This window comes from Panthera uncia, chromosome F2 (assembly GCF_023721935.1).
Source record: "Panthera uncia isolate 11264 chromosome F2, Puncia_PCG_1.0, whole genome shotgun sequence".
Taxonomy (NCBI): Eukaryota; Metazoa; Chordata; class Mammalia; order Carnivora; family Felidae; genus Panthera; species Panthera uncia.
Window position 1 is genome coordinate 39,208,163 of NC_064812.1, and position 23,505 is coordinate 39,231,667.

The 23,505-nt window shown below is 42.4% G+C and overlaps 1 long non-coding RNA gene across 2 annotated transcripts in view; it reads right to left on the reverse strand.

The window, feature by feature from the left end:
* Positions 1-14,572: 14,572 nt before the first annotated feature.
* The window catches only part of LOC125924513 (uncharacterized), a 38,628-nt gene continuing 29,695 nt past the window's right edge, over positions 14,573-23,505 (reverse strand). The window contains exons 3-5 of one of the 2 annotated variants that reach the window (XR_007458446.1): positions 17,776-17,851; positions 16,890-16,932; positions 14,573-15,644 (exon numbers count right to left, since the gene is read on the reverse strand). This is a non-coding gene — a long non-coding RNA (uncharacterized LOC125924513). The other variant, XR_007458445.1, reaches the window with a different exon arrangement.

The window sequence follows — 23,505 nt, forward strand, 5'->3', positions numbered from 1 at the left end:
CTTCTGTTTTGTCCACTTCCTGGTATTTATATTATTTTTGTTTCCCTTTCCTTACGTTCATGTGTTTTGACTCTTAAAGTCCTCATATGAGTGAAATCAGATGATTTTTGTCTTTCTCTGACTGACTAACTTCACTTCGCATAATACCCTCCAGTTCCATCCACGTAGTTGCAACTGACAAGATTTCATTCTTTTTGATTGCCGAGTAATACTCCATATTGTGTGTGTGTGTGTGTGTGTGTGTGTGTGTGTGTGTATACACGACATTGTCTTTATCCATTCATCCATCAATGGACATTTGGGCTCTTTCCATCCTTTGGCTATTGTTGATAGTGCTGCTATAAACATGGGGGTGCATGTGTCCCTTCGAAACAGCACACCTGTATCCCGTGGGTAAATGCCTAGTCGTGCAATTGCTGGGTCGTAGCGTAGTTCTATTTTTAGTTTTTTGAGGAACCTCCATACTATTTTCCAGAGTGGCTGCACCATCTTGCATTGCCACCAACAATGCAAAAGAGATCCTCTTTCTCTGCATCCTCACCAACATCTGTTGTTGCCTGAGTTGTTAATGTTAGCCATTCTGACAGGTGTAAGGTGGTATCTCATTGTGGTTTTGATTTGTATTTCCCTGATGATGAGAGTGATGTTGAGCATTTTTTCATGTGTCAGTTGGCCATCTGGATGTCTTCTTTGGAGAAGTGTCTATTCATGTCTTTTGCCCATTTCTTCACTGGATTATTTGCTTTTTGGGTGTTGAGTTTGATAAGTTCTTTATAGATTTTGGATACTAGTCCTTTATCTGATATGTCATTTGCAAATATCTTCTCCCATTCTGTAGGTTGCCTTTTAGTTTTGCTGATTGTTTCCTTCCTGTGCAGAAGCTTTTTATTTTGATGAGGTCCCAGTAGCTCATTTTTGCTTTTGTTTCCCTTGCCTCCGGAGACGTGTTGAGTAAGAAGTTGCTGCGGGCAAGATCAAAGAGATTTTTGCCTGCTTTCTCCTCGAGGATTTTGGTGGCTTCCTGTCTTACATTTAGGTCTTTCATCCATTTTGAGTTTCTTTTGTGAATGGTGTAAGAAAGTGGTCCAGGCTCATTCTTCATGTCGCTGTCCAGTTTTCCCAGCACCACTTGCTGAAGAGACTGTCTTTATTCCATTGGATATTCTTTCCTGCTTTGTCAAAGATTAGTTGGCTATATTTCTGGCTCTATTTCTCTATTCGGTTCCATTGATCTGAGTGCCTGTGCTTGTGCCAGTACCATACTGTCTTGATGATTACAGCTTTGTAGTATAGCTTGAAGTCTGGTAAGAGTGCTGACCCACATGTCCATGGACACAAAACAAATATTTGGAGCCAAAACTTATCAACAACACGTTGCAAAAACTACTGTGACCCTACCCTTGAAGTTCTCTTTCTGTCACTTCATTGTTGGTGTATAGGAATGCAACCTATTTCTGTGCATTGATTTTATATCCTGACACTTTGCTGAATTCATGAATCAATTATAGCAGTTTTTTGGTGGAATTTTTTTGGTTTTCCATATAGAGTATCATGTCATCTGCAAAGAATGAAAGTTTGACCTCCTCCTGCCCAATTTGGATGCCTTTTATTTCTTTGTGTTGTCTGATTGCTGAGGCTAAGACTTCCAATACTATGTTGAATAACAGTGGTGAGAGTGGAAATCCCTGTTTTGTTCCTGACCTTAGGGGGAAAGCTCTCAGCTTTTCCCCATTGAGGATGATATTAGCATTGTGTCGTTCATATATGGCTTTTATGATCTAGCGGTATGCTCCTTCTATCCCTACTTTCTTGAGGGTCTTTATCAAGAAAGGATGCTGTATTTTGTCAAATGCTTTCTCTGCATCTATTGAGAGGATCATATGGTTCTTGTCCTTTCTTTTATTGATGTGATGAATCATGTTAATTGTTTTGCAGATATTGAACCAGCCCTGCATCCCAGTTATAAATCCCATTTGGTTGTGGTGAATAATTTTTTTAATGTATTTTTGGATCCAGTTGGCTAATATCTTGTTGAGGATTTTTGCATCCATGTTCCTCAGGGAAATTGGTCTATAGTTCTCCTTTTTAGTGTGGTCTCTGTCTGGTTTTGGAATCAAGGTAATGCTGGCTTCATAGAAAGAGTTTGGAAGTTTTCCTTCCATTTCTATTTTTTGGAACACCTTCAAGAGAATAAATAGGTGTTAACTCTTCCTTAAATGCTTGGTAGAATTCCCCTGGAAATCCATCTGGCCTTGGACTCTTGTTTTTTGGGAGATTTTTGATTACTAATTTGATTTCCTTACTGGTGATGGGTCTGTTCAAATTTTCTATTTCCTCCTGTTTCAGTTTTGGTAGTGTATATGTTTCTAGGAATTTGTCCATTTCTTCCAGATTGCCCATTTTATTGGCATATAATTGCTCTTAATATTATCTTATTAGTGTTTTTATTTCTGCTGTGTTGGTTGTGATCTCTCCTCTTTCATTCTTGATTTTCTTTATTTGGGTCTTTTCCTTTTTCTTTTTGATCAAACTGGCTAGTGGCTTATCAATTTTGTTAATTCTTTCAAAGAACCAGCTTCTGGTTTCATTGTTCTGTTCTACTGGTTTTTTTGGTTTCAATAACATTAACTTCTGCTCTAATCTTTATTATTTCCTGTCTTCTGCTGGTTTGGGGTTTTATTTGCTGTTCTTTTTCCAGCTCCTTAAGGCGTAAGGTTAGGTTGTGTATCTGAGATCTTTCTTCCTTCTTTAGAAAGGCTTGGATTGCTATATACTTTCCTCTTATGACCGCCTTTGCTGCGTCCCAGAGGTTTTGGGTTATGGTGTTATCATTTCCATTGGTTTCCATGAACTTTTTAATTTCCTCTTTAACTTCTTGGTTAGCCTGTTCATTTTTTAGTAGGACGTTCTTCAGTCTCCAAGTATTTGTTACCTTTCCAAATTTTTTCTTGTGGTTGATTTCAAGTTTCATAGCATTGTGGTCTGAAAATATGCACAGTATGATCTCGATCTTTTTGTATTTACTTAGGGCTGATTTGTGTCCCAGTATATGGTCTATACTGGAGATCATTCCATGTGCACTGGAGAAGAATGTATATTCTGCTGCTTTAGGATGAAATGTTCTGAATATATCTGTTAAGTCCATCTGGTCCAGTGTGTCATTCAAAGCCATTGTTTCGTAGTTGATTTTTTGATTAGATGATCTGTCCATTGCTGTGAGTGGGATGTTGAAGTCTCCTACTATTATGGTATTACTGTCGATGAGTTTCTTTATGTTTGTGATTAATTGACTTTTATATTTTGGTGCTCTCACATTTGGTGCATAAATGTGTACAATTGTTAGGTCTTCTGGGTGGATAGACCCCTTGATTATGCTATAATGCCCTTCTGCATCTCTTGATACAGTCTACCTTAAAGTCTAGATTGTCTGATATAAGTAGGGCTACTCCAGCTTTCTTTTGTTGACCATTAGCATGAGAGATGGTTCTCCACCCCCTTACTGTCAATCTGAAGGTGTACTTAGGTCTAAAGTGGGTCTCTTGTAAACACCATATAGATGGATCTTGTTTTCTTATCCATTCTGTTACCCTATGTCTTTTGATTGGAGCATTGAGTCCATTGACAATTAGAGTGAGTACTGAAAGATATGAATTTATTGTCATTATGTTTCTTGTAGAGTTGGAATTTCTGGTGGTGTTCTCTGGTCCTTTTTAATCCTTTGTTGCTTTTGGTATATATATATATATATATATATATATATATATATATTTTTTTTTTTATTTTTTTCCATCTTTTCTCCCCTCAGAAAGTCCCCCTTAAAATTTGCAGGGCTGGTTTAGTGGTCACAAACTCCTTTAATTTTTGTTTGTCTGGGAACCTTTTAATCTCTCCTTCTATTTTGAATGACAGCCTTGCTGGATAAAGAATTCTTGGCTGCATAGTTTTCTGATTCAGCACACTGAATATATCCCTCCACTCCTTTCTGGCCTGCCAAGTTTCTGTGGATAGGTCTGCTACAAACCTGATCTGTCTTCCCTTGTAGGTTAGGGACTTTTTTTCCCTTGCTGCTTTCGTGATTCTCTCCTTGCCGAAGTATGTTGTGAATTTGACTATGATATGCCTTGTTGATGGTCAGTTTTTGTTGAATCTAATGGGGGTCCTCTGTGCTTCCTGGATTTTGATGTCTGTGTCTTTCCCCAGGTTAGGAAAGTTTTCTGCTATGATTTGCTCACATAACCCTTCTACCCCTATTTCTGTCTCTTCCTCCTCTGGGACCCCTATGATTCTGATATTGTTTCTTTTTAATGAGTAACTGATTTCTCTCATTCTTAAATTGTGCTCTTTTGCCTTACTCTCCCTCTTTTTTTTCTGCTACGTTATTCTCTGTAAGTTTGTTCTCTATATCGCTGATTCTCTGTTCTGCCTCGTCCATCCTTGCCGCCACTGCATCCATCCGGGATTGCAGCTCTGTTATGGCATTTTTAATTTCCTTCTGGCTACTTTTTACTTCTTTTATCTCTGCAGAAAGGGATTCTAATCTATTTTTGACTCCAGCTAATATTCTTCTAATTGTGATTCTAAATTCTGGTTCAGACATCTTGCTTGTATCTGTGTTGGTTAAATCCCTGGCTGTCGTTTCTTCATGCTCATTCTTTTGGGATGAATTCCTTTGTTTTGTCACTTTGAAGGGAGAAAAGGAATTAATGAGGTAGAAAAATTGAAATTAAAAAAAATTAAAATTAAAAAATATTAAAATTAAAAATACACACACATAAAAATCGAATAGATGATGCTAGATCCTAGGTGTGTTTTGCTCTGGGTGTTGAAAGTGATTTGACAGATTAGAGAAAAAAAGAAGTGGGCGGGAAGGAAATCATTTGAGAATTTGAAAAAATGAATACACTGAAGTAGACTAAAATGATATGATGGGGGTAAAGTAGAATTTGAAAAAATATACACAAAAGTAAAGAATATAGTAGAAAAAATTAAAGAAAAATATTTTTAATAAAAATTAAAAATAAACATGAAGTTTTTTGTTTTCTGTATTTAAGAAAAAAGAAAAGAAATGAAAAAGAAAAAGATAAAAAAAGAAATCGTTTGAAAATTTGAAAAAGTGAATACACTGTAGTAGACTAAAATAAAATGATGGAAGTAAAATAGAATTTGAAAAAGTTTACAAATAGCAAAATATATAGTAATAAAAATTAAATGAAAATATTTTTAATAGAAATTGAAAGTAAAGATGAAGTTTTTCCCTTTCTGCGTTCAAGAAAAATAAAAGAAACAAAAAAGAGAAAAAAGAAAAAGAAATAAAAAAAAGGAAATTGTTTGAAAATTTGAAAAGGTGAATACACTGAAGTAGACTAAAATAAAATGATGGAACTAAAGTAGAATTTGAGCAAATTGACACAAAAGTAAAAAAATATAGTAATAAAAATTCAAGAAAGACATTTTTAATAAAAATTGAAAATAAAAATGAATTTTTTTCTCTTTCTGTATTCAAGAAAAAGAAAAGAATTGTAAAAGAAAAAAAGACAAAAGAAAAAAAAAAAGAAAATTGAATAGATGAACCGGCTAACAGATTGAAGTCGGACTGAAATTGCTTAGTTTTCCCCTAGAAGTCAGTCTGTGTAGCTCTTTATGGTCCATAAACTAAGCTGGCGGTGAGACTTGTTTTCTTGAAGAAGTGAAGTTGGCTCAGTTGGGCGGGGCTCAGTGTAATAGCTCTGCTCTCCACTAGATGGCGCTGCTAGCCTACTGGGGTGGATTGTTGCGGCGCTGGTAGGTGAGTATGCGCATTTGCATGAGCAGTGAAAATGGCGCCACCCAGTTACCTACTCTTCTCCCAGATCAGCAATTGTGCATCTCTCCTCTGTCTTCAGCTCTCGTCCACTCCCCGCTTTTTCACTCTCCGTGACGAGGCCCCAGGCAGTACCTCTCACCCGAGTTTTGTGTCGGATGCGGCTATTTTCCCCAGCCCCTTACTTCTGAAGGACTGTGGCTTTGACCCATTCTGCCCCTCTGCAGGAGGGTCTCACCAAGCAATGTCCGAATGAGCAATGGCCGAATATTGGCTGCACCCAGGAATGCCCGCTGGACCCTGTTGTTGCCGGTGCCCCGAGACTACAGCCAGGTGCCTGCCCATCCCAGAAAATGTTCGCAAGACAGTGTAGCAGCAGCTTTTCAGGGATTATGGAAAATCACAACACACATCTGGCACCAGGCTTCACCCTTAACAACCTTGCCTCAGCACCAGCAAATGTGGCCGCCTTCTGGGGTCTGCTGGGACCAGGTGGATTCAACAGTTTCTACCAAATGTCCTTCCAGCAGTGGAACCGCTTTTCCCTGTGTGGCCCGAGAACCTCCTGGACCCCACTTTGTTCCTGGGGATTCGCCCTTCCTACCAGAGCACCGCTAGGTATGGAGCTGCGGAGTTGCAGGCTTTGTGCTCCCCTTGTTTACAGTCTTAATGGAATTTAAACCCTCTCCTTTCTCCTTTCTCCCTTTTTAGTTTAGTCCCTGTGGCTGTTTCCAATATTCCCCTTTCTCTCCAGCTGCTTTTGGGGAGGGGTGCTTTTCCCGTAGTCTCCCCCGGCTCCCCAGTCTCCATCCTCTCTCCGCCTGCAAAAGTGGTTCCCTACCTTTTGCAGCTTCTCGCTCCCCAAGTTCAGCTCTCCACGCCGCGTACCTGCTGAATTCTGTGATTCAGGTTGTGCAGATTGTTGTCTTAATCCTGCGATCAGTTTTCTAGGTGTGTAGGATGGTTTAATGCTGATCTGGCTGTATTTCATGGACGTGAGACACACAAAATCTTCCATGTTCTTCCGCCATGTTGGCTCCTCCCCAAAAGGGTCATGTTTTTAACGGACCAGAATCAGACAGTGAGGGGGTAAAAAATTCCACTTCTGTTGGCTCCTTCAGGCAGAGTCTGACATCAGTTGATTCTGTTAAGTCATTGTTCCCAATGGTTTGGCCCTTTTCAAGCCATTTATTCAGTGTCGTATAAGCATGGTCTTCCTGTATTTTCCTGCCTGGGGACATTTCTTCATCCACACAAATCCTCTTTAATTTTTTTCCTAGAGACACAATGTTTGTTTATGAGGAGAAAGTAATTTAGAAACTGCTCATCTTGATTTGGAGTGAATGGAACCAAACACACTGCCAATCTTAAGTTACCAACAGGATGATCATCTCACAAGAACACTGAGAGTCTTTGGCCAGATGCCAATTTTGGAAACGCTTTTAACATCTGTGTCACCAGCCACCTTTTCTCATGCTGTGGGTAGCAAGCACTCCTTGGAGGCTTTGAATATACTCTCATGTTCTCCATTACTTGTCAGGTTTCATGTCATTTTACAAACACAAACAAGTGGAAAGACAGACTTTGACTCAGAGGTGGCTCAGGACTCAGAATAAAGCGTGTGGGTGCCAGGTGCTAATTCTCTGTAACATTTGTCAGTGCGGATTCTCTCCCTCCCTGTTAGCTCAGCCATGTGCATCTGGGGGCCTGAGTGTGGGAGAAAGAGATGGCCTTTCAGACAATAACGCTGGCTCCCGGAAACATGACCACTGCCAGAGGAAGAGGAGGCCAGACTGCGTTGGATTGTTTCATGGTTAGCGAGGCAAACATCAGTCAACTCGAGCTGAGGTCTGATTGTGTAGTGCCGACCCCGGTGGTAAGTGGAAATAGTGGGGAAATCTGTCACAGTTTGGCCATGACACGAACAGCTTCAGGACACACTGGGGTCTATTTCTTGAGACCCAAGTGTCATTCATCGCTGAGTGAGGCAAACAAGCTGAGCAGACATGACAAGAGGAATCACGTGTACTTAGCAAGAACCATTCAGGGAACCCAGCTGGGGGAAGCAGAATTGGTGAAGATGATCTTTAGTAAAAGTGACACCTGTTAAATTGCTAGTTATTGACAGGGACTCACGAAGCATGCCAAAGACAGAATAAGACTTTCTTTTTATTATCACGGGTCTTTTTGGGCTCCAAGAGGTGGGAGTAGCACGTGGAGCAGGAACATGGACAGTGCTGGAGGCCAGGAAGGAGGGCTCGAAAATACTAAAGGTCAGAGAAGAAGAGCGGGAAACGTGGTAAGGACAAAGAGAGGTCTCAGTGAGCTACATAGATAAATGGGCAGGGAATTCCTTTGGCAAACAAGTGAAGCATGAATCATTTAATGCTAAAATGGTGGTTGGAGTTACTGAAAGGAGTCTAGGAGGCGAGGTAGAAAATCGTTAGCAGAAATTAATCATCCACTGCTTTCAACACTAAAAATTATTCTGACCTACGCAAACCAAAAAGACCATAGAAGAAGCCAGAGGGACCGCTCTGGGGCCTGAGGTAGCGGCGGCTGCCGTCCTGGCAGGCAGAGGAGAGTGGCAACGGGGAGCAGGGCTGGGTCCGATGCTCTGGAGGAGATAATACTATCACAGATCTCTGTATAGTTAAGAGAGGGGAGGTTCCTGCCGATAAACAGAAAGGGAAGGCCAGTACTGAATGAGGCCCAGCACCCTTGGTGAAGAAAGTCACTGTGATGGGCTCAGCTCCTGGTGAAGAGATCTGTTTGGTTTGGACCTGAGAGTCCCCCTGCAGAACCTCACGGGTAGAGAAAAGGCATGCACTGTGCTGTCCAGGGGTCAGGCTGACCATACCAGAGGGCACCATAACCCCAGGAGCTGGACAGGATACGACCACACTGTTTCCACTGTTGAGAGCCAGAGGCCAACTTACTCCCTCCGGTGCAGACATCCCCAGGTTTCTGGACTGTAGCTTTCCCGACAGGTGTCTAGGCAGCACCCCACCGTATCACAAGGAATCGTCTCACAAAATCTTTTCCTCTTCCAGGCACTGGGAATGGTAGGTAGGAGCTTCTTGGACTCCTGGCTTCCTGGGCATGGTGATGTTGGGATCACAACTGGCACTAGGACAGCACGAGGGAGGTCCCTAGGGTGCAAACGTAAGGAGGTACTCTCAGTGCCATTGGGAGAGTGCGTGGTTGCCACCCCCTTGTACTTTGCACCTCGCTTCTCCCACCCTAGTACTGGCTGTGGTTGGCCTCAAGTATTTTGCTCCGTATTTGGCAGTCTAGAGCCCACGTTTCCGTCTGGTGTCTGGAGAAGCTGTGGCCAAATCTGGAATGCATCAGGATGGGAGGGGGGTGCTTTGTTCTCTGCAGCTGCCAGATTCCCAGGGGCTGTCCGGGCCCCACTGCTATGGGTGCTGCAGCCTATGAAGCTGTTCCTCCTCTGGACAGGAAGGGTGGGAAATAGAAAGAGAGCTTTCACCAATGTGACCTAAAGGTAACCCCCAAAGGACACTGATAAGCTTTAAGAAATAACTTCTCTATTATTTTCCATTTAGAAAAACAAATGCATGTTCATTTTACATGGAGTTAAAAAAGAAAAAGCACCAATAATTCCAACCCCCAAAGTGATCCACTATTCCCACTGGTAGTCCCTTTTAGAGTTTCATCTTTCATCACAGGGCCCTAGTGATGCCAATGATGAAGATGAGAACGATGACCATCACGACAAATGTGTATCATTTCTCCACGTCAAACCCTAGGCTAATTGCTTTACATGCATTTTCCAACATGAGCTAATCTATTGCTCATAACAACCCCACTGGGCCAGCAATTGTATCCTTATTTTGCAGGTAAAGACAAGAAGCGTGAGATGTGAAGTGACCTGCCAGGGTGACACAGCTGGGAAGGGGATTCAAACCCAAGCACACCTGTCCCCATGGTCTGAGTGCAAGAAGGTGGATTAGGAAAGGTCTCCTCCTTCTGGGCTCCCCCCTCTGGTTCCTTCCCTGTCCGTTTACAAAGAAAGCATAGAGTGAAGATCAAACAACAGATCCGGTTTTGGAAGATTTTCCACCTCTTGGGTAGAAGAGACTCGCCAAACAAGAAGCGAATATCAGTCCCTCCACCCATCCCACTGCAGGTTCTGCACAGTGTTTATTGAGCTTGCTCACACCGTATAATTTACAAGTTTGAAGGAAAAACTTCTTGTATCCTTTCTGGGTTTGCATTTTGATGTTCTAGATTGTTTTGACCCTTTCTGGTGCTTCATGAAGTTGCGAGCTCCGTTGGAGAGAATTGTGCCCCCCCTCAGACCCAACGCTTGTTCACATCAGACATTCCCCCTGGGTTTTTGAAGTCAGACACACTGCGTTACACTCTGCCGTCATAAGAAGAAACCGCCCTGTGTCCACACGTTTTAGTATTATGTAAAACAGAGCATGTGCGGATTCAAGATGGTTGCACATTCTTTGACGGTTCTTCTCTTTGGGGAAGTTGATTTCTCCTCCTCTTGAATCTGGGGGTGGCCTGTGACTGCTTGGACCAGTAGACTATGATGAGACTAGCTTTTATGGTTCTGAGATTAGCTTTTATGGGAACTGGCAGCCCCTGCATTGGTCCCTTAGAGCACTTTGTCCCAGGGTCCTGAGCTATGTAAGGGTGTTTCAATGACCCTGAAGTCACTGTGCTGTGCAGAAGTCCAGGTTGGCAACATGGAGAAAGGTCATCTCTCACACATTCCTGCCCCAGCCATTCAAGTCTCCCCAGATGAGACCATGGACACTGTGAGGCAGAAATGAGCTGTCCTTCTGTGTCTTTTCTGAATTTTGATCAGTAGAGTCTTGAGATAAAATACTAAGTTGTCTTAAGCCATTAAGTTTTTGCAGGAACAGATAACTGCAACATAACCACCTGCAAAATTTACAAAGCCACTGAAGATATTTTCATCCAGACAAGCCCAGGAAAGCAAAGGGGTGGTGTCTTGATTTCCTAGGGTTGTCATGATACCACAAACTGGGTGGTTTAAAAAAGAACTCATTGTCACATAGTTCTGGAGGCCAGAAGTCTACATCAAGGTGTCAGTAGGGCCTTGCTCCCTCTGAGACTCTGGGGAGAATCCTTCCTTGCCTCTTCTGGCTCTTGGTGGTGGCCACCAATCCTTGGGGTCCCTTGGCTTGAAGCAGCCTCACTCCCCTATCTTTTCTGTTGTCACATGGCATTCACCCTACGTGTGCCTCTCTTCTTCATGAAAAGATAGATTGTATTGGATTAAGGGCCCACCCTAAACCAGCGCGGCTTTATCTCACTTAAACTGATTATATCCATGAGGACTCTATTTCCAAATAAGGCCGCATTTTCAGGCACTAGGGGTCAGGACTTCTACATATTTTGGGATGGGGGTGGGGGGGACACAATTCAACCCGTAACAGGAACTTTGGACAAGTGACAGGTCAGTTAGCTGCCAAATGGCTGTTCTCTTGGAGAACACGTTTCCCTCCAGTAGAGCTAAGTAGTTTGTTGTGTTCTATTCCAGTTTTAGTGTTTACTCTGGTTTGAAATTCAGGCATTCAACATTCTAGTGAGACATTTATTTACAACTTTAATTGGAAATGTTTCATGCATAGCCTTTAGGCATATTTATATTGGTAAGGTTAGGGGAAAAACCAGTCTGTGTTTTTACCTGTAACAGCATCTGATCTTAAAAAAAACCGAGCAACCAGATGAGAATAGGGGGACTCCCTCCAATTTTCTTTCTCTTCCGGTCTCTCCTAATCTCTGTCTCTGTCTCTCTGTCTCTCTCTCTCTCTGACACACACACACACACACACATACACACACACACTCAGTCACAGAGCTCAGAGAGAAATAAAGACAAACAAGAAATAAGGGCCAATCACAAAACTTTCACTTTGATGGGGACAGGTAGGAACAGCATGGCAGTCTAGGCATGAGGATAAGCAGGTACCAGAGAGCGTGGGACTGAGAGCCAGGCGGATGCCATTCATTCTGTTACTCATGCATTCACTCAACACCCCTGTATCAAGCTGTAGCGACAGCATGATGACTGTTAATCGAGTGCTACTCTGTGCACCCGGAACCATCAGAAGATAACTCCGGTCACTATTAGTAAGGGATTTTCAGTGGCCAGGAACATACAGGGAGGTGGGAGGTGAAGTGCAGAATGGTCTAGAGCAGAGATTCCATCAGAACGGTGAACTTGAGTCTCGGAGGAGATGGTGGCGAGTGGAGGGTGCGGATGGGGAAACAGACGGACTCATTGTCATTGTTGAGTTTGTTTTACATGTTGGGATGGGCCCGTGCTGACTTCACACTTTAGTGGTCACGTTTACTGGTCCAGCAGTACTTAACCATTGGTGCCCAGCCACCTGAGTTTGAACCCCACCTTGGCCCCTTATTTGCTCTCTTAGTTTGCTGGGGCTGCCATAATAAAATGCCACAGACCGGGGGGCTTAAACAACAGAAATTAATTTTCTCACAACTTTGACCTCTTTTTGTGTCTAAATTTCCTCTTCTTATACAGACACCAGTCAGATTGCATTAGGGCCCATCTTTACAGCCTTGTTTTAACTTAATTATCTCTTTAAAAGGCCCTCTCTCCAAATTCAGTCACATTCTGAGGTACTGGGAGTTAGGGCTCCAGCATATAAACTGTCGGGGGGCACAATTCAGCACATAACACCTGCTGTCCAGTATTGGCAGGTTACTTTCTAAGACTTACCTTCTGTACAACTGGAAAGCTGTTAGTAACTAACATGTATGAAATGCTTTCTGTGTGTTTTAAAAACATTTTTTTTTTATGTTTTTTTTTTTTTTTTTTTTTTTGAGACAGAGAGAAAGCATGAGCTTGGGAGGGGCAGGGAGAGAGGGAGACAGGAACCGAAGAGGGCTCTGCGCTGAGAGCTGCGAGCCCAACGTGGGGCTTGAACTCATGAGCGATGAGATCATGACCTGAGCTGAAGTCAGATGCTTAGCTGAGTGAGCCACTGGGCACCCTGCTTTCTGTGTTTTAAAAACTTTATATTTATCATCACATTTAGTCCTCACAATAGCCATAAAGTTGGTATTGTTAGAATACCAAATAAAAATACAGGATGCCCAGGTGAATCAGATACAAAAATGAATACTTTTTTTTTTGTAGTGTGTATGTGTCCTATGCAGTATCTGAGACATACTTACATTAAAAGTTGTCATTTATTTGAAATATAAATTTAGTCAAATGTCCTGTAATTTATCTGGCAACCTTAGCTCCTGGAGCCAGAATAGTAAGAAGGGTCAGGACTGTTGCCTTGGGAGAAGGCCCAATTGTCCTCTCTCCTCTCGCATTTGGAAACTCCCTTCTTACTGTGGCACCAAACTCAGGCTTCCTGGGAAGGCAGCCTAGACCAGTGTGGTTCTCGATTTTGGAAGGAATTTGCTTTCTGCCTCTCTCTTTAGTTTCTTCTTCTCTGTCACCGGCTGGTGTGGCCTGAATAAGCTTTTCCTTGCATTGCGATAAGACCAAAGATTCAGATAGGAGCTTGGGGAAAAATGGCCAAGTGCTTGCTTTCCTGGTTTGATGCTACTGAGACCTACCTAGCATAGGAAAAAAGACTCCTCCATATGACCTAGCTGTGTTCATCTAAGTCCTTCACTCAGTTTTGAATGCAAATCTTCAGCCAAGAGCAAAGTGCTATTTGCCTTGCTTTGCTTTTCTTCATCTGGAGGCTTAGCTCTCCCTTGGGGACCTTGGGTGGAGGGTTAAGAAAAATTATTCAAAACTTAGCAATAAGCAAAAGGGTTATTACACGACCTTTTAATGTCGTCTAAGGCTGTGCTACTTAAAATGTGGTTTGCTGACTAGCACTGTCACCTGGGAACTTGCTAAAATGTGAAATTTCGGGCCAAGCCCAAGACCTACTGAACCAGAATTTCTGAGGGCAGGGCCCAGAAGTCTGTACTTGTATATAGTCTGGGAAGCACTGATCCAGAGAAGCTGGCCTGAGGGTCCTCTCACTCTCTCTGGGAATGCAACATAGATTATACCACTGATTTGGGCTCAGACCTGGTGCAGTGCTAGTTAGATGGTGCTGATTTTATTTTCTGCCCAAGTGGACAGGACACTTGGGTGTGAACCAGTTTTGTATCTGGATGTGTAATCTTACTCTGCACTCCTGTTGTCTCATACTCTCTTCTGATCCAGCATCGTCATCCTCCCGGCTCCCTCAGTCATGGACTAAATAAAACCTTGACTTGCGCTTTCTTATCTATATGAAAATTAGGTTTTTAATATTTTGGGAATTATACTCTGACAGAAGGATAACTGAGAGAAGACAGGGCTCATGTCTTTTTCAGACTCCTGGCTGAATACTGTCATCACGCTGTCTCCATCAGGGTCTATTTATTACAAACAACAAAAGCCAATCCGAATTAGCACAGATAAGAAGGAATTCACTGGAAGCCTATCAGAGTCACAGGACTCAGTTACAGGAAAGACAGCCAGGCCTCCAGGGGACCGGAACACTGTCAATCCCTTACGTTCTCTCACCCCAAATGCTCTCTGGTGTCTGAGTTTCTCTAGAAATGAGCACCACTCTCTGGCTTCATTAGAGATTGCTTTCCCTGTATACTTAGCAGCCTGAAGATGGCTAGAAATGGATCTGAATGATCTTCCAGCACCAGAATCTCATTGGTCCCTGACAAACCAATGAATCGACTAGATTTCAGCACCATGCCCAAGTAGCTGGGGGAGGGGAAGGATCACACCTTCAGCTGCTCACTCACCAGAAGCTAAGGTTAGAGTAGATGTTCTACGAAGCGCCAATGGGCAGGGTGGCAGATTTATTTCTGATACTCTGCCCCTTAATAAGACTGTTTTAGAGACTCAGAGACAGAGAGAAGATGAAAGATGTGTTCTTCCCAGGATTTCCTGCCTCAGACCTGAGAGTGATCTTAGGACCAATTTGGCTCAACCCATCCCTGAGGCCTAACAAATAGGAAAGCCTCTCGGCTTCTTAAATGGGCAGAGTGAGGGCTGAAAAAAGAGAGGATGATTTTTAATTAAAACTCTTTGAAATGGAACCTAATAAAAACATCATTTTTAGGGGTTATACACTTAAGTTAACTGATCATTGAGAAAATTGCATCATATTGGCACGCATTTTCAGCCCAAATACTTACACTACAGTAACAATAGCTACTGTAACAAATAAATCTCTACATTTCATTGCCTTAGCACAATAAAGGTTTATTGCCCACAGCAGTATAAATATAAAGCAGGTATCCCTGATCAGTGGGTAGGAATCCTATGATTTGCTTAGGTCTTTAACAATTTCTGTCAGTAATGCTTTGTACATATTTTGTTAAATTTATAGGTACTGGATGGTTTTGACACTACTTTAAGAATTATCTTTCTTAAAATAATTTGTTTCCCAATATTTGTTGCCAGCATTTGGAAAGATAATTTCTTTTCTTAGACTGATCTTGGCATATTTATCTAGCAATCTGGCTAAATCCACTTAGTTACTTTAATAATTTATAGGTACATTCTTTTATATTTTATATGTATATGAATATATTGTCAAAAATACCTTTACGTCTAATTCTTATGCCCTTAGAATCTAAAGAACAGTCAGATAAGAATTATGGCAGAATATTAATGAACTAAATATTCTTCTTAGGATATTAGAAAAGGGCAGTGAAGTAAACTCAAAGAAAGTAGAAGAAAGCAGGGAGTCTGGGTGGCTCAGTCGGTTCTCTGTGCTGACGGTGTGGAGCCTGCTTGGGATTCTCTCTCTCCCTCTCTCTCTGCCACTCCCCTGCTTGTTCTCAGTCTCTAAAAATAAATAAATGAACTTGAAAAAAAAGTAGAAGGAAGGAAACAACAAAGATTAAAGCAGATAATGAACACATAATAAAGAATATCCACAAAACCAAAGATTTTTCAAAAGGCTAAAAAAATTAACACTCTCTGCAAAATTAATGAAAGAGAGAGAAAGAGGAGGCACAAGTTAACAATAGTAATTGACTTTCTGATGTAAATGTGAAGATTGTGTAATGTAAAAATGTAAAAAATAGCTGCGTATATTAAAATTTTTTTAACGTTTATTTATTTTTGAGACAGAGAGAGACAGAGCGTGAATGGGAGAGGGTCAGAAGGAGAGGGAGACACAGAATCCGAAACAGGCTCCAGGCTCTGAGCTGTCAGCACAGAGCCCGACACAGGACTCGAACCCATGGACCGCGAGATCATGACCTGAGCCGAAGTCAGACGCTTAACCAACTGAGCCACCCAGGAGCCCTGCTGCATATATTAAATGTAAAAAACATGATTACATATAATAAAAAGAAAATAGTCTTTTGAACAACTTAATGCCAACACACTGAAAAATTTAGATAAAATTGACAAACCTTAGAAAAATCACCAAAAGTGATTCAAAAGGAAATAGAAAATATGAATAGCTCTATAATAAATAAAAATACTCAAGCAATAGTATGAAATATCCCCACAAAAAGTTATCCAGCTCCAGGCAGTTTTGCTAAATGATATCAAACATTCAAGGAACAAATAATGTCATTTTTATAAAAATTATTCCAGAATGTATGAGTGTAGCCCAATCTTAACAGCAAACTTGGCAATGATGGCACAAGAAATGCAAACTAAATCCAATGTCATATGCCTGTGTTTATGAACATAGGCACATTCTACACAAAAATATTAGCAAACTGAATTCAGCAACATAGCAATGTAATAATACATCATGAGTGAGCTGGAATTATCCCCAAAATGTAAACTTAGTTTTAACATTAGAAAGTCAATTACTATGATTCAATACATTAATAAATTAAAGGGAAGAAAATGATACAATTATCTCAACAGTTACAGAAAAATGTACTGTTAAAATTCAACATGTGTTCATGATATAAACTCTTAGCAACTAGGAAGAATTTTCAAAAGGAAGTAACTTCATTAACTTCAGAAAATCTGTAAAAGCACTCCAACAGCAAACAAACATCATAAGTAATGGAGAAGTATTGAAAATATTCTCTTTAATATCAGGAATAAGACTAGAGGGCTTACCATTCTTCCTTCACTTCTGTTTCATGTTGTAGTAGTGTCCTGGCTAGGTCAGTAAGGGGAAGGAAGAAGATCAGAGTGAAAGAGTCCTAAAAGTCGTAACAGAATTTAAAATAGTCTGCAGAGAAAACCCAAAGGCATCGGCAGATAAATTATTAGACTCAATACAAAAGTTTAGCCAAGTGGCTGGATGAACAACTGACAAAAACAAGAAGAAGGACAACAAAAACAATTGAATGTATATCTATCGGGAAATACATTTAAAAAATGAAATTTAGAAAATCTATCTAAGAGTATCCCAAAATAAGAGGTACTTAGTAATAACCTTCCCACCATAGACAAAACTTTTGTGGAAAATATAATAAAAATGTACTCAAAGATACTTAGAGGCCCTAAAAACGGATGTGGCTGTGGATATGAATATGCACACACACATACACCAACTTGGGTCTGGTTCATCCTGGCAGTGGGAGGGGCGGCAGGATACTCAAGCATGGCCATTGCAAATGTTACAAGTTTGCAAATAATGCTGAAGACTGGCTGGAAGGACCGGCAAGCTCTTGACGTTCTTCCAGGGAGAGACTTGGACTCAGTGACCTTTGGGGGGAAGCCTCAAGAAGTTAAACACCTCATTTATACTGTGTTGTTTCAGGCTCTGAACTGTTCAAAGACCTTACGGAATATTAGGCAGCATCTAGGCTTTAAATTTGGCTGGAGGAAAGTGGCTTTCTTCTTTCTAATAGAGAAAGAAATGCTTAGTCTTGGACAAATACAAAATGATTTTGCAAGGGACGCTTTATGGTAATAACAGACCCTCAGCTTTATGGTGTGCTATAACAAGGCTGAATTACTCACAGCAAGATTCAAAACTTGAAGGCTTAGTCTTTACCTTTAATTACTGTCAGATGAGGCTTCATCAAACTTCAATTGCTTTACTTCAAGCCATCCATTGAAAAGAAATCATACTGCAGAAACAAAAAGGGGGCTGGCACAAGTACTAATTTAGTGAAATGTGACCATTGTCATGGGCAAACATAAGTCTGGTTAAGGTGCGCGTGAAAGTCCTCTGTGTCCTTGCATCCCTTTCCTGTGTAGAATTTATCAGCGTGTTATTATTGCCCATTGAAAATCAATGGGAAAGAAGCCAGGAGCCCAAAGCCCATTCAGACTAATCATCTCAGTGTGTTTAATCACAGGACTGTCAGCCTTAGTGTAGTCACAGTCAGTACAGGTGGTAAATGACATTTCAAAATGTTACTGTCAAGTCCTGCCTTCCCCCATCCTCTGTGGCTTGCTTCTGTCCACCGTTGAGATGATTTACCCCCCACCAGCAGGTTCAGCCCCACAGTAGTTTCTAGGAAAAGGATTGCAAATATGCCTACCATCACTTACTTCCCTTCCCAAGACAGACATCATTAATGGATCACTACCTTCATTTCTGTGAAGCCCAGATAGCTGCCGCCTTAGAATCCTTTTCTACTCAGGATTCCTGCAGCTATCCCCAACAGTCTGAAATGCAGGCAGGAATGCATTTGGCTTCTCTACTCTTGGACCAATTAGATGGAGAAGACCCTAAAGACAGCCAGCCTAGGACTGGCTCCACATGGAGTCACCCAGGCTGCTTTAGTCTGTCCTTGACTTTGTGTTCCTTTTCTTCTAACTGGGCTTTGCTGCATCCATCCATCCATCCATCCATCCATCTATCCATCCATCCAACAAATATTGAGTGAGTGCCTCCTACAGATCAGATACTATTCTAAGCTCCAAAGAAACAGTATTTATATTATAATGGAACTTTTATTCTAGTGGTGGAGACAGATTATAAACAAACAAATGAAACGGATAGTAATAAATGCCAAGAAGAAAATTAGAGCAGGACAAGAGGATATACATATGTCAAAACGATTAAATTCACAGTTTGGATATGTGCAGTTTACTCTATTTCAATTATAGCTCAATAAACTTGAGGTGGGAGGTAAATTTAGAAGAAAAACAATGGTGGGTGACATGAAAAGGAGTGATATTTCAGACAGAATGGCCATGGCACTCCCCTCTCGAGCAGCAGTACACGAGCAGAGTCTGTGTGAAGTAAAGGAACGGCACAGGAAGATATCTGGGAAGGAGCATTCCGGGTTGTTCAGGATGATAGGAAATCATTTGATTAGTATTTCTTCTCAGTTTTAAGGTAAGTTTCAGAGAGGTTATAGGACTTGTCTGACTTGTAATGGTTAAAGTAACAGATAACCCCCCAAATCTCAGGGCTTTAACGTGATAGAAACACATGTTTTGCTCACTGGAAATCCAGAGCAAGTGTTCCTGACTGGCCTGGACTTTCCTCCAAGCAGTGATTCAGAGGTCAAGCCCTAGCCTCTTAGAGTTTTACCTCTCGTTACCAAGGTCAATTCAAAGGCATGGCAGAATGGGGGACCGGGTGTGGGGAATTCTAATGTACCAGTTGAGATCCACTTCCACTCTATAGGACATTGGCAAGAATACGCACATGTGTGCACGCCTGTGACCCATAATTAAAAGAATCAAGATTCTTTTTTTTCTTCGTTTTTCTTTTAAAAAAAATTTTTTTAATGTTTATTTTTGAGACAGAGAGAGACAGAGCATGAGCAGGGGAGGGGCAGAGAGAGAGAGAACGAGACACAGAATCCGAAGCAGGCTGCAGGCTCTGAGCTGTCATCACAGAGCCCAACGCAGGGCTTGAACCCACAAGCCGTGAGATCATGACCTGAGCCGAAGTCAGACGCTGAACCGACTGAGCCACCCAGGTGCCCCTGTTTTCCTTTTCTTTATATTTTCTTACCTTTCTTTGCTTTTCTGCTCTTTTTCTTTCTTTTCTCAGGTCTATTCCTTTGCGGGGCATTGTCTAAAAGACGTTGTGTGAAGAGAGTATCTTCCCAGACACTAGTGTGAGTGTGAAGGGTCAGGCTCCCCAAAGCCCATAAGGTGGGAGGACCTCAGAGGGTGGGCTGGGTCCCCGACCCCACCTCTAGGATTGCTTAACATTTACACCTTAGTAATCATACAGTCCCACATGTACATAACAAAAGCAGATTAACTCTGTTATAAGGTTTATTAAATTGTGATGGTAAATTATCTTCCCAAATCCCCCATCTTCATGTTTGTTGCTCATAAATTCATCTACTCACACACACCAAGAATTGGGAAACCTTGTTTTCTGTCCTGCCTTCCATCTATTCATACATCCATAAGTTATTTTTCATTTAGCAAATATGTATTAAGAAACCGCTATGTGCTCTGTTAGGATTATGAAAATAAAACCATAATATAAAATGAGATAAAACGTGGGTTTAGAACAAGATGCATTGAACTTCTGAATCCTCTATGAGTGTGTCATGTGTTAACGTGTCTTCTCTTTTATACGCAAAGATGAGACCCCAGCCTTCCATCAGTGATAGATGTACTTGAGCTGCCTTCTGGGCATGGCATGGGTGTTCTAAACCATCCATTCCAAATTCCAGGCTCTTTGTGGTCCTAGATACATGCAGTGACTGTACGCTGAGACTCCATTCACTCACATACTCCAGGCTTGAGTCTCCACATAGAGGTTCTGGTGACTTTCAATGTATTTAAATGTTAGGGTTGTCTTTTTTTTTATTCTCTGAAAAGTACCTGAAGTAACTTTCTTTTAACTATTATGGTCAACTGCTTGTGCATTGATTTTCCAACTAGTGTCTGCATTGAACACTGAAAATAGCCCCTTAATTGCCACAAAGCCAAGCTATATTGGGAGAAGCCTGTCCATTGGGGTGCAGCAGATGCTGGGCAGAAGGACCCCGGGCGCAGGTCCAGTGTGGCAGGCAGACCCTCGGCACATGGAGGACTAAGCTCAGACAATGGGGGAAGCAGCACACTTGGTGCATGATCCAAACACAGGGAAAGGAAGTCTGGGAGCAGAGAACACCCGGAAACAGGCAGGTGGTACGGCAGGCAGAGGCCAAGCTGAGCTGCCAGGGCAGGAAGCAGGCTTTCAGATGATGGCAAAAGAACAGCTCACATCGGGAGACAGATGAGGGCAAGGATAACGAGCGTTGACTCTGGAGGTCCAGAGCCCTAAGTTCAAATCTTGATCTAGTCATTAGGTAACTGTGGAGGACACTGCTGGCTGAATCCATGCTGATTCTCTTCTTGCTGCACACTCGTCCTTTGGGGTTCGTTGTGGCACAGGACTGTGTTCTTGCCAAAGTACCGTGAGCGGAAGTGGATCCCAACTGGTACGTTAAAATTCCCCACAATGCCGTGCCTCTGAATTGACCTTGGTAACGAGAGGTAAAACTCTAAGAGGCTAGGGCTTGACCTCTGAATCACTGCTTGGAGGAAAGGCCAGGCCAGTCAGGAACACTTGCTCTGGATTTCCAGTGAGCAAAACATGTGTTTCTATCACGTTAAAGCCCTGAGATTTGGGGGTTTATCTGTTACTTTAACCATTACAAGTCAGACAAGTCCTATAACCTCTCTGAAACTTACCTTAAAACTGAGAAGAAATACTAATCAAATGATTTCCTATCATCCTGAACAACCCGGAATGCTCCTTCCCAGATATCTTCCTGTGCCGTTCCTTTACTTCACACAGACTCTGCTCGTGTATTGCTGCTTGAGAGGGAAGGTCATGTCCACTAAGCACACGTGCACTGGCCTGTGGCTGGTGAGCTGTGGCAGCTCCTCCCTCTCTGTGCCCCAGTCCCCACAGCTTGCACGTGCATCTGGAGGGGCTGTTGAGGAGAATAAAGAAGATGTGGGCCTGTGCATCTCCAGAAGGGTCTCAGTGAGACCATCCCACTTGCCATCTCTGTCCAGCCCACCCTCCACGCTGCCGCCGAAGCATTTTTCTTGGAACGCAAACCCAGTTGATCATTTTCCTCTTAGTGCCCTGCCTCTCCCCCTCTGTACGGTAAAGGCCAGACTCCTTATCATGGTTTATAAAGCCTTCATGGCCTGGCTCCTCCTACTTTCCAAGTCTAATCTGCCATTCTGTCAAATACAGCTTTGCTTCCAACCATTCAAAATTACACAAAACTCTCCCTGAAAGCGTGGTTTCACATTAACCCAGGCCTCTTTATGCACTATCGCTCTTGCCTGGAGTTTCTTCCCCTATATTGTCCATTCAGTGAACATCTAGGCATTCTTAAAGACTAGGTTCAAATAGACCGGCATTGTGCAGAACTTCTCAAACCCTCATGCTCACAGGCTGTCTCCACAGCAGGCCTATCTCACTGTGTACATGGGCCTCCATATAGCAACAGCCACCCTGTGTGTCATTCGTTGACTTGTCTCTCTCCCAGGCTGGTGGCTACCTGATCAGACTCCTCTGGAAACCCCAGCACACGCTCAGTGCCACTGTTTGCTGAATAAGTCTGAGTTGCTTAGAATTGCACAGTGCCGGGTTGATGCATAGTGAGTTCAGTATTGTTTCCGTTCTGTTATGGCCTGTGTTCCCCAGAGAAGATATGTTGAAGTCCTAGCTCCCAGTACTTCAGAATGTAATTTTATTTGGAAATAAGGCTGTTGCAGAGGTAAAGTTAAGATGAAGTCATCCTGGATGAGGGTGGGCCCCTAATCCAGTATGATTGGTCTCCTTTAAGAAGAGGAGAAAAGACACAGAGACGGACACGCACAGGGCCATTCAGCTCTGCACAGGAGGCAGAGCCTGGAGTGATGTATCGGCAGGTGAAGCACAGCAAGGATTCCTGGGAACAGCAGAAGCTGGAAGAGGCAAAGAAGGATTCTTCTCTAGAGCCACTGGGGAGAACGTGGTCCTGCTAACACCTTGATTACAGACTTCTAGCCTCAGAACTGTGAGGCAAATTTCTGTTATTTTAAGATACTTCATTTGTGATACTCTTAGGGCAGCCCTGCAGGACAAATACACTTTCCATCAGGCCATATGATCACTCCCGGTCCTCACATTTCAAGATGACTGCTGACTGTTTCCCTGTCTTTGCAAAGGATGATACCAAGGTCAGTATGCAGAGGGCATAAGGACCGTGAAACTCATAAAGCTTCAAGGGCTCCTCATTGATGAGGCCCATTCCAAAGGCATAGGAGGGTCTCCAGCTTTGTGTTCACATGAGTATAAGTTTTTGTAAAGATTTGAAAATAGTATTTTAACCACAATCTGTTAAGGCACTGTCTTTTTCCTCTCCCCTTGGGTCAGGTGACTTTAACATGGCTGTGAACTGTTTGGGATCCTGCAAAGGGGATGTAAACTTGGAGATAACTGAGTTTGGCTTAGTGGGATATATTTATGTGGTTTTCAGGTGCCTGCACGTGGAGTCAAGTTAGCTCTCCTGCTGTAGAAGGCTTTCCAAAATTCTCCTCCCACTCACTGCGGCGACTCAGTAAAGTGACACTGGGTGCAGGGCCAGAGGCTGTGCCCCATTATGCATGTGCCCCTCAGCACCCACTCTGGAACTAGGGGGAAGTGAAAAGACACAAGGTTCCAAGTGCATCCAGATGCAAGTCTGTGAAACATTCTTTGAACCACCAGATGTGTCAAACCGTAATTGGAGAATTTTGTGCTCATCAACTCTGTCAGAATGGAAGCTCCCTTCTGTCAGAAATATATTTTAGTAATGTAGCATGTACACTG